Consider the following 18,627-nt stretch of genomic DNA (forward strand, 5'->3'; position numbering starts at 1 on the left):
AGTGTTTGGAGGATCCCATTGACAATTAGTTTGGGGTCACAACTTCACAACTAGAGGTTGGCAAGATGACTTAGTAGATAAGAATCTTTGCTACTGGGGTAGAGGACTCCAGCCCTTCACCCATGGCATCTACAACCATCTGCAACTCTGGTTCTAGGAAATCTGACACTCCCTTCTGTCTTCCACAGACACTGCACATACGTGATGCACTTACATGTGGGAAAAACAAAGATAAATCCTTTTATGTATCCGAATTGGAGCTATGTGTCTCTTAACTGGTTGCTTTTCTTAGGCCAATTAAGTACAGTGGTGACTCAATTCAAGCAGACTTATGTGGGCTGAATTATGGCATTCCAAAATTTGTGCATTTAAGTCAGCTCCTCAGTCTGACTATATTTAGAAACAGTGATTTTAGGAGATGTTTAAGTTTAAATGGGACAAGGAACTAGAAACATAATCTAGTAGGAGTTATGATCTTAAAAAGGAAGGAGAGAAGGGGGAAGATAAAGGAGAAAAAGAGAAAAAAAAAGACTCCAACCCCTAAGAAGACTCCATCTTATTTCTGCTTTAGGCTGAGAGGTCACATTCATCATTGACTGACACAATTTCCCCTAAGGAGCTTTCGCTAGGAAAAGTGCTCCAGGCACTGATTTGGCAAGGACCTCGGACAAGTCCAGTCTTTCTCTGAAACAAGGGAACCTTACTTACAACCAACATCAGGAGTTCGCAGCAATGATGGGACCGGAGCTTGAGAATGCATCACGAACAATGTGCGCGTGTACACAGCTCTGCCCCTTATTAAATAGAAACTCTCCAGAGACCGTTAAGATGAAACAAAATTTTAGATGTCCAAGAACTTGACTCTGGTTCAAAGTGTATACATAGCTAGGCATTAGAAAGGGAACTCAACCCTGTTGACTTTTCCAATTCTAATTTCTTCCCCAAGGTCGCATTTTGAAACACTATAACCAGATTAACTTGCTTGACTTAATGCCTCAAAAATGATTGATAAGGATTTGTTGTTGTTTTTTGTTTATTTGTTTATTGAGACAAAGTTTCTCTGTGTAAGAGCCCTAGCTGTTCTGGAACTAGCTCTGCAGACTAGGCTAGCCTCAAATTCACAGAGACCCGCCTTCCTCTGCCTCCCAAATGTCGGGATTAAAGGCTTCTGCCACCACTGCCCAGACCAAATATGGGTGTTAAATTTTTACACAGGAAGCCTTGGGCATGTTCAAACCTTAGCAAAGTCATAACAGTCTACAAGGTATTTTTTGTTTTTGTTTTTGTTGTCTTTATTACAATATGTTTTCATTCTCCCCATCCCTAGTGATCTGGCAAGAAGCTGGGAGAAGAGTGAGAGGTTAAGTAAAGTTCATATAGATAGGAAACAGAAAAGCTGGTTTAGGGATCCAGAAACGTGGACAACTTCAAAGTACAGCACAATACTGCAAAATAAAGGCATTTGAAGAAAAAAAAAAAAGAGGTTGGGAAGATAAATTATGGCTGAGTTAGAGGTAGCCACGTTAACGGGTTAAGCAGCAGGACAGTGCTCTGTGTGAAAAGGCAGAGCTGGTCTCAGCAGGCTCCCAGGGCTCCTGTGCAGTTCCGCAACCACCATCGCCAGAAGCCCATGCAAGGCGCTGCTGTCCTTTTGTTTAGTAAACGTCTTCATCTGACACATAGTGACATTCTTATACATAGCCCTATATCTATCCCATCTAGTCATAACAAACTGAACAGAAAATAACTTCTGTGAACACTTTCTTCTACCCCTGGAGTGAACTAGTAGTAAGGATAACAACCCCAAGTTATCCAAGGGGTGACAAAATGGGGAAGAAATGGTCGAAGAAGAGTTTTAAATCCAGATGCTAGAGACAAGATTTGCTCTAGTCACCAGGCTCCACGCTGCAGGGCATGCGCACTGCTCTCACTTTCTGCCTGCTAAAAATAAATGTTGACTACAAACTTGCTCCACCTGTGACCGTGGGAACTCTTCTACTCTTCTCCCGCAGAAGCCTAAGAACTGAAATTTGCGCTAAGGATGGGATCAGAGGGAATTCAGGAGGAGGTGTCTCCCTGTCCATCATTCCACCATATGGGAAGTCAGGAAGAAGGAGCCATCACTGAAACAGGAGGCAGGCTTATGCCAGAAAACAAAGTCACCTTGATCTTAAAAGTCCCAGCCTTAGAAAGTGTGGAGAGAAAAAAAAAAAATCTGTCTTTGGTATTTTGTTATACTTGCCTAAATCGATGAAGAGGAAAAAAAAAGGCAGAAACACACACACACACACATACACACACATCAGAGAGAGGAAGTTAGAGAAAGAAGGTCGTGTATTTTCAGTCATTTTTCTGAAGTAGAGTAGTGTTTACAGAGAAGAGATTTCGCTGTTGCAGATTTGAATTCTCTTCGTGTTAATAAATGGGCCACAGAAGCAGCTGGAAGCCCCCTTATCACCACCGTGGGAGCTGTTTACGCTAATCCTTTCCCTTGTAGCCCTCTGGACAAGGATGAAAATCCCCAACATCAGGTATTAAAAGAGACAGAGGAAGCACACAAACCAATTTACAGGGTTCCACTTGACCAGTCTTCTTCATTTGAGCCCTATTAACTCTGATAATGTATCCTCACTATTAATCAGCCCAGTAGAAAGCAAGGTAACACCCATGTGTATATGAGGGTGGCCTGTCAGCCTTAGGGGATGCTGAGGGTGCAGGCTTCCAGGCTGAAAGTCTAGAAACAGCAACAGAGCATGGAAATCACTCTTCTAGGTCTCAGGAAGTAGTGAGTGAGGCAGCAGATGCTCCCAAGAAAACCACCCAGTGAAGACAGGGTTGGAGAAGCCTCTGTGGCTTCCTAAGCTGGTTGGCAGCAAGGAATTCAGAGACTCAGCCTCTGCTTCTTCAACTTTAAGGCAGGGAATATCGCACACCTTGCTTAGGAGTTGTGAAGATCTGTGAGACCTAACAGTGAGCATTCAATGCATGTCACACATAAAGTACTTAATAGCAAGAATAATGACACTATTTCCCCACTCTCTGCTTCCTGATGGCCATGTGTGATTTTAAGAGGAAACAGAGAATTTGAGAAGCCTCTCAATTCCTCGTATGACCTTCCACCTCAAGCTCACTCCAAAGTTCTCTGCTCCTGATTTCTTTCCACTGAATGTTTCCTCACCTAAGATGAGGCAGATCCCACCATGTGTGAAAAGCTACGGCTATCTACTCATCAATTCAAAATTATTTTCCACAATCCTTATGTTCTTCTTGGATTATCACCTCTTATCTCTCTGGCTCCTGATTCTCAATCAATCCCAACCATTCCAATGTAACAGAAGAAAATTCTCTGGTTATCGCAAAAGAGATATATTTCCTTCTTCCTCCTAAGAGATCAGTTTGTTTATGGTTTCCCACTTACCATCTTGGGGATGAACCAAGAATCTTTAAAGTTGAAAAGCCTATTGTCTCTGAATTACAGCTGGTCCATAGTCACTAATCAGAAAAAAATCAAGATTCAAAGAAAAACTCAATGTGCAAACAGAAATGGTAGCATAAGAAAAAAGTTTTGCTAAAGAGAAAATATTGCTAAAAAGCATTCCAAATCCATGAACTTCACAAAACACAGAGAAGCGAAGAACATATAATACAGAAAATGAAGAACTTATATTTGAGACAATATAATCAAATTCTTATGATTGTATATGAATCTACAATTTAAATGGCTATTTCATCACAAGAACATAGGCAAAGTTTGCAGGAAAAAAAAAACACCAATGAGTTAAGCTTATCCAGACTAATCCAGCTCAGAGACTGCATGGGCAGAGATGAGTTCCTCTTACTGAGATTCACAGATGCCTGAGGAATCTAGAAAAGTTCTTCATCATGGAACTCCAGCCGTAAGGCAGAAAGCTTCTTACATCAGTAGAAATATTCAGAAGATCCAACATTTGGAAGATAAATCTTAACTCTAATTTATACACAACATTTTGGAGTCTCTGCAGCTATCTATCTAGGGATAGGTCAGTTGAGACAATCACAGAATAAGACAAGAAAGCAAAACATCTAATACTGTAAATGCCAGTATTTAAGAAATAGGTGTAGAAAAAGCAGTGAAAGATGCAAGAAAAATGTGTTGCAGTGGAAAGAACCAAAGCACCCTTACTATTCATTATCTCTGACCTGCAGATTGAGTCGTTACAGTTAACATTGTGCTTCCTAGGAGGCAGACTTTGTGCCCAGTGATAATATGGTAATGAGTAAAATAATCCAGAACTGCTGGGAAATGGTGCATTTAGATACAAAGTCTCTGAGCACTCACTAGGAGACCTCTCAAAGAACCGTGTAATATAAGAAACCAAAGAGAAGTATCTGGGAAAGTTAAGACAAATGGAAAGAAACTCAGTCAACATGTTGAGTCCCATGGAAAACAAATAGAGCATGAGGTTGGTGTTCTGGAAGGTTTTCGAGCATTTGATGGCAGTAGAGGACTTCTCAACTTGAGATCCAGTGCTTCATCAGGGCTTGGACACATCTCTAAATGCAAACAATATCACAACTCCTGTCTACATGGACTCTGCTGAAAGGAGCTGTTTGTGCAGATTGACTGTCCTTTGTGTCTTCAGAGACCATCAGCAGAGGCACTTTCCCCTATGGTCCCCTACAGCATATGTTCTCATCTGTACTGTGAGAAAATTTACATTAGCCTAAGTACATACAGCAGGCCTTTTAATTAATGCTCAATACACTTCACACATTAGCAAATATCACTGTGTTCCTCATGGAATCTGGGACATCTGGTAGACTTGTGTCTCCCTCAAGATCTTGTTTGTCTCTCTTACAATAAAAAGGCACAAGTGCCACACTCTTTGCAGACATAGCCCATTTCATGCCTCAATACCCTTCTGGGTTTCAGCTTCTTATTGTTGACTGGCTTAGCTCTTTAGACTTCAAAGGCGACGCCTCAGTCTACTGTCTCCACCTGTTTCAAATACTAACTCAGGGACTTTTTATGTTCTTTGGGGGATATTAAAACATAAATGCAAATAGTTTTAATAATTGTATTCAAAATTAAAATAATGTATTGTTCCTTTATGTCATTGATTGTCTATGCCTTTGTGTGTGATTCTAGTTAATCCATTTTCTACACTAATAAGCCCTTGTACTCCTGTCCATGTGACTCCTAAAGCAGTTCAGCTTTGGTCTTCCATCATGTCTGCATTGCTATTTCTTCAACTGGGCAATCTACCCATGGATGTTTCTTAGGATTCCAAGATGCAAGACAAACAGGTTAATTGTGTGATTTCAGTAAGAAAAAAATAATACTAGCTATAATACCTGATGTGGGAGAGTCTTCTGTTTGTGTTGATTTCATTCGTTAATAAAGAAACTGCCTTGGCCCATTTAATAGGCCAGCCCTTAGGTGGGTGGAGTAGACAGAACAGGAAAAAGGAAGTAAGGTAGATGGCTCGGACAATTGCCCTGCCTCTCCTCTCTGGGACAGTCACCATGAAGCCAGCCACGAGGTCAGACATGCTGAATCTTTCCTGGTAAGACACCACTTCATGGTGCTACACAGATTATTAGAAATGGGTTAATTAAGATGTGAGAGTTTGCCAGTAAGAGGCTAGAACTAATGGGCCAGGCAGTGTTTAAATGAATACAGTTGTGTGTTGTTATTTTGGGGCATAAGCTAGACAGGTGGCCAGGAGCTGGGCAGTGGGACGCAGCCCGCAGCTCCTTCTACAAATACCCTGCTCTCTCTCTCTGTCTCTGTCTCTGTCTCTGTCTCTCTCTCTCTCTCTCTCTCTCTCTCTCTCTCTTGCGTGTGTGTGTGTGTGTGTGTGTGTGTGTGTGTGTATGTGTGACTGAACTTGGGATCTCATATAAGCTAGCATGCATCCTACTGTTGAGCTATATCCCAACCATCTTCCATCTTCCTTTGTTCCCACAGACAGGACCTCACAAAGTGCTTGGACTAACCTTGAACTTGTGATCCTTCTGTCTCAGAACCCCCTACTTGGACTATAGGCTTGTGCCATGTAGGACAACTGGCATTGAATTTTTTTTCTCTGACAATTTCTTTTATTTTTAATTAAAAATTTCCACCTCCTCCCTGCCTCCCACTTCCCTCCCCTACCCCCACTCCCTCCTTCCCTCTCCAGTCCAAAGAGCAGTCAGGGTTCCCTACCCTATGGGGAGTCCAAGGTTCTCCCCTCTCCCCCCAGGTCCAGGAAGGTGAGCATCCAAACAGACTAGGCTCCCACAAAGCCCATCCATGCAGTAGAATCAAAACCCAGTGCCATTGTCCTTGGCGTCTCAGTCAGCCTCCACTGTCAGCCACATTCAGAGAGTCCAGTTTGATCACATGCTCCATAAGTCCCAGTCCAACAGGCCTTAGTGAGCTCCCATTAGATCAACCCTACCATCTCAGTGGGTGGATGCACCCCTCACAGTCCTGATTTCCTTGCTCATGTTCTCCCTCTTTCTGCTCCTCATTTGGACCTATGGAGCTCAGTCCAGTGCTCCAGTGTGGGTCTCTGTCTCTGTCTCCATCCATCGCCAGATAAAGGTTCTATGGTGATATGCAAGATATTCATCAGTGTGGCTATAGGATAAGGCCAGTTCAGGCACCCTCTCCTCTGCTGCCTGAGGAACAAGCTGGGGACATCTGCTTGGACACCTGGGAACCCTTCTAGAGTCGTCTCTTGCCAACCCTAAAATGGCTCCCTTAAATAAGATATCTACTTCCCTGCTCCCACATTCACCCCTCCTCCATCCCAACCATCCTATTCTCCCAAGCTCTCCCCATCCTCCCCTTCTCCTTTCTCTCTCCCCATCTTCCCTTACTCTCAATCTACCCCACCCCCATGCTCCCAACCCCGGCCTGGCAATCTTGTCCACTTCCAATATCCAGGAGGATAACTCTACGTTTTTCTTTGGGTTCACCATCTTATTTAGTTTCTCTAGGATCATGAATTATAGGCTCAATGTCCTTTATTTATGGCTAGAATCCACTTAGGAGTGAGTACATACCATATTCCTCTTTTGGGGTCTGGGTTATCTCACTCAGTAAAGTGTTTTCTATTTCTATCCATTTGCATGCAAAATTAAAGATGTCATTGTTTTTTATTGCTAAGTAAAACTCTAAAGTGTATATGTGCCACACCTTCTTTATCCATTCTTCTATTGAGGGACACCTAGGTTGTTTCCAGGTTCTGGCTATTACAAATAGTGCTGCTATGAACATAGTTGAATAAATGCTTTTGTAGTATGATTGGACATCTCTTGGGTATATTTCCAAGAGTGGAATTGCTAGGTTCTGAGGTAGGTTGACTCCCAGTTTCCTGAGAAACTGCCACACTGATTTCCAAATTGGTTGCACAAGTTTGCATTCCCACCAACAATGGATGAGTGTTCCCCTTACTCCACATCCTCTCCAGCATAGGCTATCATTGGTGTTTTTGATTTTAGCTATTCTGACGGGTATAAGATGGCATCTCAGAGTTGTTTTGATTTGCATTTCCCTGATCGCTAAGAAGGTTGAGTATGACCTTCAGTGTCTTTGGCCATTTGAACTTCTGTTGAGAATTCTCTGTTCAGTTCAGTACCCCATTTTTAATTGGGTTAATTAAAGTTTTAATGTCTAGTTTCTTGAGTTCTTTATATATTTTGGAGATCAGACCTTTGTCTGATGTGGGGTTGGTGAATAAGACCAACAATGAATAAGTGGGACCTCTTGAAACTGAGAAGCTTCTGTAAAGCAAAGGACACTGTCATTAAAACAAAAAGGCAACCTACTGATTGAGAGAAGATCTTCAGCAACCCCGCATCAGACAAAGGCATTGAATATTTTTATTTTGTTAGACATATTTTAGTTGAAAGAGAAAAATGTCGTGGGTATTTCTAATTTTCCCTCTGAATATAAAGGGCCTACAGTTACCTATATAACCTCAAGGTATCTTGAGATCAAATCAATTAGTCAAATAAAATGGTCACATCTTAATTTTCTCAAGGCAATGTCAACTTATACTTGTTGTTCACATTCATGGTTTTCCAGCGACAACATCCCTTTGACCCTCAAGAGTGCATTTATGGAAGCAGTAAATTACTTGGTCATCTTGAATTAGACAATGAGCAAAAGAAACAACAAAATATTTCCAACCAGTTAATTTATGACACTTTCTCCAGTGTTTTAGACGTATTAAACCATGTCACAGGTTGCCAAAACAGGCTGATGGAAGTCAGCACTGCTGGGAGGAAGTGTGGAAACTTCAGTAAGGATATACCCAGGGACCCGTGGGTGTAAAGGAGCCAGATGCTTCTGGGTGCTGAACAGGCACTTGTTTCTAATGCTTGCCATTGTAAACAAGAGGTGATAGAAGTAGTCAGACCTTTAGCTTCACATTGATAAAATAAATCAAAGTGATGAGGATTTTGTGTGACTTTAAAGAATGCGCTAAGGTCTAAGGAAGAAAACTCTGGCATTCTTCTAATTATTACTATTGATTTGACATTGTTTAGAAGGAGTTAGAATTAACCAGAGGCATCAAATCAAATCCTGTACGTGAAATGAAACAAATCTATATGTCTGACTTTGACCACTTCCCTGGTTCTGATCACACCTTGTCCCACCCCAACCCGAACTCTTACTAAACAGGTAGCCCATGAGAACCAAAGCAGAAGGGCTGACTCCTAGTACTTGCTAGAAATCTTATGGCCAGTTTAGCTCGGCATATGTAGATTTGAATCTTTCTGCATTATTTCCTCCTTCCAAACATTACAAAGCAATGCAAATGACTCACTCTCTAGACACTATCCAGTGGTTTCTGCTGCTGAATCCAGAAACTCTGTGATTTCTCATCACTATTTTTTCTCAATACCATTTGTCAGCAGCTTTCCAAGCAACTTCTTTCACCAAACCAAGCTCATTTAAATACATGAGTGTGAGTGTCAACTGTCACAAATGGCTGCATCAAATACTTAATGAATATCCAAGGGTACACTCCACCCTCACTACAAATTTTTATTCATTATTAACTAACCTGGTTTTTCCAAACCATTTCCTTTCATTCATATATGCAGTTTTCTCTGCTCCCATTTAACCTCCCTAATAGATCTGTTAGTAATAGACCACCTTACTTGATATGATCGCAGACTTGTTTTTATTTTTAAAGGATTCAAAAGTGTGTCAATCATCTTGAATGTAGCTGAGTGATATAAAAATACTTGAACTACCTAGAAATGTAATCTCGGCATCCATGTGTCACTGAAAGGCAGAAGAGCCAAGGGTTAAGAGTTAGGAGAACACACATTAGCAGATGTATTCAATATTTCAATAAACAATTCTTGAGAGTCATCTATGTAACAAGCACTATGTTGAACCTGTGATGCTTGTACAGATTATTCCAAGGCTCTCAGTGAAGCCTCTTGGAGCTACATTATATGTGAAGATACATGGAATTACCCAGCCTTGTGAATGGACTGAACTACAGAGTAAAAAAACAGCTGTTCAACATGTTGACACACAAGAGCTGAATCACCACCTGTCAGGTGTACTGTTGGAAAGATTCCTGTATCAGGTGGGTATTTAGTTATTCACCATTTTTCAGCAGGGATTCTCAGCTTGGGTTTTTCCTTGTTCCCAAGCCATGTGTTTGATGAGTAACAAGGTATTATTTTTGGACCTTCCTTAATCATTACCTCAGCATTTTCTCCAGAAACCTTCTGTCCTTGAAGAGCTGGCCAAAGGAGTAAAATAGATACAAGAAAACAGAAGCAGAAAAGTGATCACCAGTAGTGTAGCAAGGAGGTCGCTTATTAGTTCCTGGCTGGTCAGCCCCAAAATAATCACACAGAAACTGTATTTATTAAATCACTGCTTGCCCCATTAGCTCTAGCTTCTTATTGGCTAACTCTTACATATTAACTTAACCCACTTCTATTAATTTGTTCATTATGTGGCTGTGACTTACCAGCTAAAGTTTTGTCTGGCTCCAGCAGGGCTACATGGCTTCTCTCTGATTCTACCCTTCTTTCTCCCAGCATTCCATTTAGGTTTCCCCACCTAGCTCTATTCTACCCTATCAGGCCAAGACAGTTTTCTTTATTCATTAATGGTAATCACAGCATTCAGAGGGGACTCCCACATCACCTCCCCTTTTCCACAGTAGTCCTGTGGACTGTGACAGGAAATAAAGAGAGAAGGCAATGTGGTCAAAAGCAAAATTCCTCATTTTCTTCTCTTAGTCTGGGACCATAGGAAAGAGGAGCAAAATTATCATGATAATTGTAGGAGATCCCCAAAGCTAAATAGATACTGTCGGCAGAATTTCACAGATTAGCATGGAGGAGGCTCTTGACCTCTGGGAAAGATCTCAAACATATCGAATATGCTGTGAAATGTAATGCAGCAGAGACACTTGTCATGCAAAGCACAGGAGTTGAAGGCACCATTCCTAGCTTCCCCAGCCTGTACCTAGCATTCAGGCAGCCCAAGTGTCTCACTGAGGAGACACATAAACTTTGAAAAGGCAGTGAAACTATAAAGTCTTTGAAATGACACCAAGATTCCACAGTGAACAGACTACATTAGCCTATACCAACATAACATCTCAAATCATCAGATAACATCACTGGGGGAGCAGAACAACCACCATCCAGAAAAATCCAGCAGAAAACCACAGGACAGCTGATTGGCCCCATCCCCTCTATTGGCACAGGGTAGCATGAGCCTTTCAATTCCAAGACAATGACATGGAGACATATCCTTTCCAAGCAAGGTAGCGAAAGAAAATTTGCAAGAATCACCATGAAGGGAACATAATCCCGACTCCAGCGGTATTGTTTAACCTGGAAGAAAAGTAGATACCATCCTGAATTAATAAATTTCAGATTTATTCACAGCTATCTGGTGGTGAAAAAGACTTCCCAACCTCTATCCACACAAAATACATACATCTCTACACCTAGTGCAGTAGGATTCATAAGAATTACTTGGTTCAGGGCCAGAGAAATGGCTCAGTGGGTAAATGTCATTGCCTCAAGCCTAATAACCTGAGTTTGAACTTTAAGTCTCACTGTAAGAAATAAGATGTTTTCTGATGCTACAGCAGAATTTCATTAGGGGTCATTTTATTGTTACCTTTTTTTAAACCAGTAGTATTTGGTTTTACCGTAGGTCTCTTGAGTATCTGGTCTCTGTTTTTTTGGTCACCCAAGCAGTTTGAGGTATAGGTTCTATCTCATGGAGTGCTTTAAATCAAATCAGGCACTGATTGGTTACCCCCATAAGCTTTGTGCCACCATGGCACTAGCATATTTGGCAGGTAGGACAAATCGAAGATTTTTAGTTGTGTTGGTGTCTACATATTTCTTTTGGTAGCCTACAGAGTACCTTCCTGTACCAAAGATATTAAAATGTAGGGACAAAGGTTCTATATAGGCATGAGCTTGCCCTCTCCACATTTAATGGGTTGTGATTGTATTGTCTCCTTCTGCAGCAAATGGGAACAAATACATGGGCCAACAACCAGACAGTAAACAGAAGGTGAGACTTTGGAACACAGAGCTCTAAATGGGGTATGTTCATCAAATCCCTCCACTCCGAGCTCTGGAAACCCCACAGAAGAGAAGGCAGAGAGTGTGTAAGAACCACAGGGGATGGAGGATACTAGGAAAACAAGGCCCTCTCAATCAGCTGAGCAAATCTCATATGAACTCACAGAGGCTTGATGTCTGAGGTTTTCTGTCCCACCCAGACCTTGTTCTGCCCAGTTCCCACAATTGTTAAGTCCCAAAGAAATCACACAGAGCTCTACATTAATTATAAACTGATTGGCCCATTAGCTCAGGCTTCTTATTAACTCTTTTTTTTGATTTAATAAAGTTTTATTTTTCCAAATGTACAGCTGATTGAACCTGTGTGTTGCTGGGAATTGAACTCAGGACCTTTGGAAGAGGAGGCGGTGCTCTTAACCTCTGAGCCATCTCTCCAGCCCCATTCTTATTAACTCTTATAACTTATATTAACTTATTATTCTAGGATATGTTAGCCACATGGCTTGGTACCTTTTTCAGCAGGGCAGATCTCATCTTCTTTCTTCTGTGTCTGGGCAGGACTGCAGAGGGAGCTTCCCTTTTCCCAGAATTCTCCTGTTCTCATTAACCCACCTCTGCTTCTTGTCTGGTTGTACCACCTATACTTCCTGCCTGGCCAATCAGCATTTATTTAAAACATAATTGACAGATTATAGACAATTGTCCCCCACCAGAGGCTGAAGCAGCAAGAAGGGGGATAACACAGGCCATCACCAGGTCCTCTCTGTATGTAACATAGCTTTCTGTTTAACATTTCTCTGGTACTCCTAAATGTGTAAACAAGTGAGTCTCTTTTCTTTCTGTTGGTTTGCCTTGTCCAATGTCAATGTGATAGTTTTTGTTTTATCTTATATTTTATTACAAAATTAACTAAATAACTTTTAGTACCAAAGAAAGAATTGACTCCCTCAATTTTTCCGACCACCATTGCTTGATATATGCCACAATAATGTAAATAAACATATACACACAAAATAATAACATTATTATTATTAAATTAGTTTTTAAAATGTGATTTCAAAAACTCTTAAAATACCTTATTCATTTTAGAAAATAAAGAAAATTAAATGTTCTGGTATAGCAAAGCAGTCATATGTATATTGCTAATTCTGCTGCAATTTTGTGGGACTGTATTCACATATGTGAGACCACTTACTTGATAACTCACCCATAAAAGCTAATTGAAAAAAGAAGAGAGCTGGGCTCTGAGCAGGGATACCCAATGACCCTAAATATGTTCATGCTGTTTATTTCTATTCTTCACAATGGTTACTTTCTCAAATGGAATTACTAGCCTGTTTTAATGTTGTATTTTAATCTCCATCATGTTCTTAAGTTTTAATGAGTTTTCTCCATACTCTCTATTGTTATTAATTTGCATTCTGAAGAAGTTGGTTGCTCTTCTATTGCTTGTACTCATCGAACCCTGGAACCTATTTTACATGAAATATGAATTCCATCAGCACAGTTGTTAGAAGGAAGCACATCTCTTTTCTCTGTGCAGCATCTTCTTCCCCATCCTGGGGATTTGCAACTTGTTGCAAACCTAAGTTCCAGCTTCTTTCTGTTTTACAAGATGTTCATGGTTTTCTTATATAGAAACCATAAAATTTAAGCACTTTCCTATTTTATGTTTCCTATTTTATTTTTGGTTTGTGTTTCTTGGATACCACATGGAATTATTAAAAATAAATAAATATTACTCAGCATACCTGCATAGATTTGTCTAGTAGGACATCGTATAACCAGCCACCAAATCCTAATATTTAAAAGAGATACAGTCATGTAATGCATTATTTGCCAATATGTGCCATGGGTTACTGGAATTTTCATTTCCCAAGGAGGATAGGAGAAAGAAAAACCAATTTACCAGTTGGTATTCTGGCTGGTTAAGATGGGAACAGAGCTGTTAGTAAGCAAAGATGTCAAATCTGTAAGGGCTGGAGGGAAGAACAGGCTGTCGATATAGTTAAGTATGGCTTTCATCAAGATGCCTGAAGCTCAGCCAGGGGTGGACCTGAAGCTCTGAGACAGCTGCACTTTCTGAATGTGTACTCTTAGGATTTCCAGTCCCTCTGAATTCTCTCAGCATCTTTCAAATATCGAAGTTCACAGAGAGAGACACAATTGTCAGAAGGAGCAGTAAAAGTTCAACCAAGTCCCTCTTTCTTTGTAACAGCATGGAACTAGTAATATATATCAGTTTGATTCCCACTAGGAGGGGACAGTATTTTTACTACAAAGGGTTAAACTGCTAAGTAAGGCAGACTGTTCCACAGTTGCTTTGAGTCCAGCTAACCCACAGCCAATCAATCCTGGCCATGTTCCTTTTCTTACACTGAATACCGAAAGGCTATTAAGTCTCTGAAAAGCTGTATCAAACACCAAGCAAAGCCCTGAAAGATGGCAAGATTGAAAGGGGGCTCTGAAGGCAGCTAGTCAGTGCCTGGAGCCCAAAGTCTTTATCTGCACAGTTGTTTCTTTTCATCATTGCTCAGATCCTAAGTTGTTTAGGTCCTATGAAAGGTTTCAGGGAGCCAGCATATTTCTAAAGTTAGGCCAAGTCTGCCATGTGAATGCATGAGAATTCTATCAGATTGCTTACTCCCTTGCCAAACCCTTCAGGGCAGTTTCAAAAAAACACATTTAAAAACCTAATACAGGATCATTCACCGAGATCTAAAGTAGAGCCTAAAAGGCATCTTTCCTCTAGGTAAAAAATGGAAAATGCAATCTCAGAAACAATCTTCTCACACTTTTCTTTTGTTTTTCCCAATTTATCATGGAAGGATTGGTGAGACCTTATCTTCAGTTGTTACACCTTTGCTACAGAAACTTTCAGGAACATATGTTTCCATCATCAAAACAAAAAAGAAAAGAAAAGAAAGTCAGACAGACAGAGAAAGAGAGGGAGGAAGGAAAGAAGGAGGAAAATATACTTAATAAGAAAAAATACACTTAAATTGTACAAAACTATTATTGATTGGTTTGAGGATATTTCATTTAGTCAATAAGATTCCAGTTAATAAGGACTTAGTTCCTGTTAGGATAATTATAGCCAGTAGGGTTCATGAGGAGCAAATGAAAATTGTAACAATTGGTCAAAATGTTAAAGGTTTTAAAGATTTCTTGCTATCCTCTACTGTGGGGAATTTAAACAGTACATGTATTTGATACTGATAAAGAAAACAGATGGTATTCCACAGCATTTGATATGAAGTGAAGTTCCTTAATTCTGTCTACCAACCTCACTCTCTCCCAGATCAAAGGCACTATCACTCTGTATCCACCATGGATGATGTGGTGCTGCAGTTTGAGAAAAATCTTACTGACTTCATCTTGGAGAGCTACTTTCACGATTGCAATTGTTCCCTTTTCCCAGGTGTTTATTAAAAACTCCCACAGACTTCCAAAATGTCTTCAACCTATATCTCAAATAGGAGGGAGAATGAAGTTTCTTCAGACCAACAATTTAATTCAATTACCTACAATGGAGGGGAAAGAAGAAAAATATGGTACTAGCTAAATCAATAAGAGCTGAGGAAAAGTATCAGACACAAATACTTCTGTCTGATGCCTTGGTCCTCTTTATACTTAACATAAAGGTTTCAGGAGCAGAACTCAGAGTAAATTTTTATTATATTCTATTAGATATCCCCCCAAATCAAACTGACACAAACATCTTCTTTCCTCTATGAATAAACAAATGAAGAATGGGAAACATTTTTTCTCTTCCTACCTTAAATTGTTCAATAATCAATGTAAGCTATTTATATGTGGCCCAGCTTACCATTTGACAGTTATAAAGAATGGCAAATTACCCTTACAGAGTAGACAGAACATGTTTAAAGAAAAGAGGTGGGGCTGGAGAGATGGCTCAGAGGCCTGCTCTTCTAAAGGTCTTGAGTTCAACTCCCAGCAACCACATGGTGGCTCACAACCATCTGTAATGAGGTCTGGTGCCCTCTTCTGGCCTGCAGGCATACACACAGACAGAATATTGTATACATAATAAATAAATAAATATTTAAAAAAAAAAGAAAAGAGGTGGCCAATAACAAGAAAAGAAAGCATGGTAAAAAAAAAAAAGGAAGAGATATAGAGAACTGTAGAAAGTTCCTCCCAAGTCTTTGCAAAATCTGAGAAGAAACCAACCAATAGAATCAAGTTGAATGGTCTTCAAAGCTCACAGAGTCAAGGATAGCTTGCATTCCCACCAGGCAGAAATGAAAGACTAATAATATATTGGTTACTAAGTGCATCAAATCAATAATTATCAGGCAAAAAGCAAAGTAAAGAACTGTGGAGCATAGGGAAGAAAACAAGTAGTCTTGAAGAGACATAGCTGGTGAATTTGTAAACAGTGACAACCAAGTGACTATTCCAACCAGACCTAGATGTTAATGAATGTTGAGCAAAGTTTTAGCATCCCAAGAACAGAAATGACATACATTAAAAATCAATCTGCTAGAGATGAGAAATGCAATATCTAAAATTACATATGAACACTTGATAGATTAAGAGCATTTAGACAGAGTAGAGAATGATTGGTGCCCTTGAAGTCATGACAGGAGAAACTATTCACATAAGACAAATGGGAGAAAAGACTAAAGTCAGTGAGTGAATGGGGAATTGCCTTCATAGCAGAAGGCAAAAGAATACTGAAATGCTTGTGACTGGGAGCCAGACGAAACAGAAAAGGAAGGAGAACCTTGAGAAATTATTTTAAAGGAATAATAGCCCAAATTTTTCAACATTTGGATTCGACCATAGATCTAAGAAATTCAATAAACTCCAAACAATAGATCTAATGAAAATCAAGCCCAAACTTATCATAAATAACTCTTTTAAAACCAGGCATAAAGAGAAAATCTTAACAAGCAGCCCAGGGGATAGGACATAATAGATACATAGAAATCTACCCATTTTGTGGGCCACACTATTCACAATATCCAAGTTAAGCAATCAACTCAGGCACCATCAACAGATGACTGGCTAAGGAAGATGGAGTATGAGTATGCAGTGGAGCTACTCAGGCATGATGAATTAATTTTATCATTTGCAGTATAATACGTTGAATAGACACTAGAGATCATTGTGTTAAGTAGAGTAAGTTAGACTCAGAAAGACAAATACAATGTTTCCTCTCATATGCAGAATGTATGTGTGACTCTGTGTATGCATATTTTTGTACCTCTGTGTGTGTGTGCATGCATGTGTTTGTGTATGTGTGTACGTGTGTGAAATTAGAAAGGAGACCAATACGATGAAGGGGACCATCAGGAGTTTGGAAAGATGGGGAAATACGACAAAAATACATTATAAACATTCTTGAAAGCATGATAATGAAACCCATTATTTTGTATGATGATTATATGCTAATTAAAAATCTATAAATAAAGCAAGTAATGTTATCTTTAAAAATAATTCAAGGAAAAACATAACAATAAATATATCTTGAAAATGACAAAATGAAGCTATTTTTCAAATATGCAAAAGCTGAAAAAATAGACCATTGCTATAAAAAACATTATAATCTAGGCCTACATAAGATGTGGGAGAAGACTAGAGTCACTGCATAGGTAGGTGTATCACTTATATTCTTTTTTTGTACTAGATTGAAGCAAGGACAGGTAAATGTTGCACTGGTTGACTGGCATGCAATGGTAACAGTATCAGCTAATGTTAAGTGATATATCACACAATAACTTAAAGACTGAAAGCAACTATTTATTATTCATAATGGTCACTTTAGATAGTCCTTGTGTTCTAAGCCATTCTTGACTGATCCTAGTGGGCTCACATTTTGGCTTCTGAAGTTCCCTAGTAAGACTGTTTGAAGATACTGATCTAGGACCACATTCACTCAGATGACTTACCTCTGATCGATGAGGTCTCTCCATCTCCTGGCAGGTTAACCTATCTGTCATTATGACGTGGCTGAGGTCTATAATGAACTATGGCCAATTACAAAAAAGGCAATAGGAAGAAACACTAGCTTTTAAAGTTCTATTTGTATTAAATTATTTTAATCTACATGATTTAGAACAAGTCATGTGGACAACCTCAAAATCAGTCTGCAAAAACAACAAAGAATTTAAAGTACAGAGAAAATTATGGCTATAAGGAAATACTGGAAGCTATTAATGAAATTGGCCAGCTTTAGTACCAGAGGGTTGATCTACCTACCAGATAACACACACACACACACACACACACACACACACATAACACACATAAAGTGACCTCAAAGTTCTATCTGCTTATCACTTATCATATCCAGTAATCATGTTACTAAGGATTTATGAAGGTTGAGGACTACATAAGGCTGTGTTTACAGGAGATAGGTCCTGGACAATATAGTAATTTAAGAAACACCTTTAAACAGGGTAGATAAGAGGCAGTTACCAAAGGAAAATGAGAGTCAGTGTCATAGTTAGGGTTTTGTTGCTATGAAGATACACCATGACCATGGCAACTCTTATAAAGGAAAACATTTAATTAGGGCTGGAATACAGTTTTAGAGGTTAAGTCTATTATCATGTCTAAAAACATGGTAGCGTATAGGTAGACATGGTGCTGGAGAAGGAGCTGAGAGCTCTACATCTTTATCCAGAGGCAGCAGAAGAGTGAAGGCTGAGTCCCACAGTGGGTGTAGCTTGAGCATATGAAACCTCAAAGCCTTCTCCAACAGTGACACATTTCTTTTAACAAGAACACACCCACGTCAACAGAGCCATACCTTCTAATAGTGCCAATCCTTATGGACCAAGCATTCAAACACATGAATGTATAGGGGTCATACCTACCTAAATAACTAGTCAGAAATGAGAAGTAAGATATGGCAAGCAGTAGCCTAATAACAAAGGCTCACATTTCTCTGGCAAAATTTTATATTGCCTTTCTTTGGTTTTCAATCCATTAGAAGGTCATTAGTAAATATAGAAGGCAGGAATCCAAAACTGACTCTGCAAAATGGACACTAAGTACTATCTAGGGGAGAATCAAGGCTTATTGTGATCTTTGTTACCA

Source organism: Arvicola amphibius, chromosome 5 (genome assembly GCF_903992535.2).
Source record: "Arvicola amphibius chromosome 5, mArvAmp1.2, whole genome shotgun sequence".
Lineage (NCBI taxonomy): Eukaryota > Metazoa > Chordata > Mammalia > Rodentia > Cricetidae > Arvicola > Arvicola amphibius.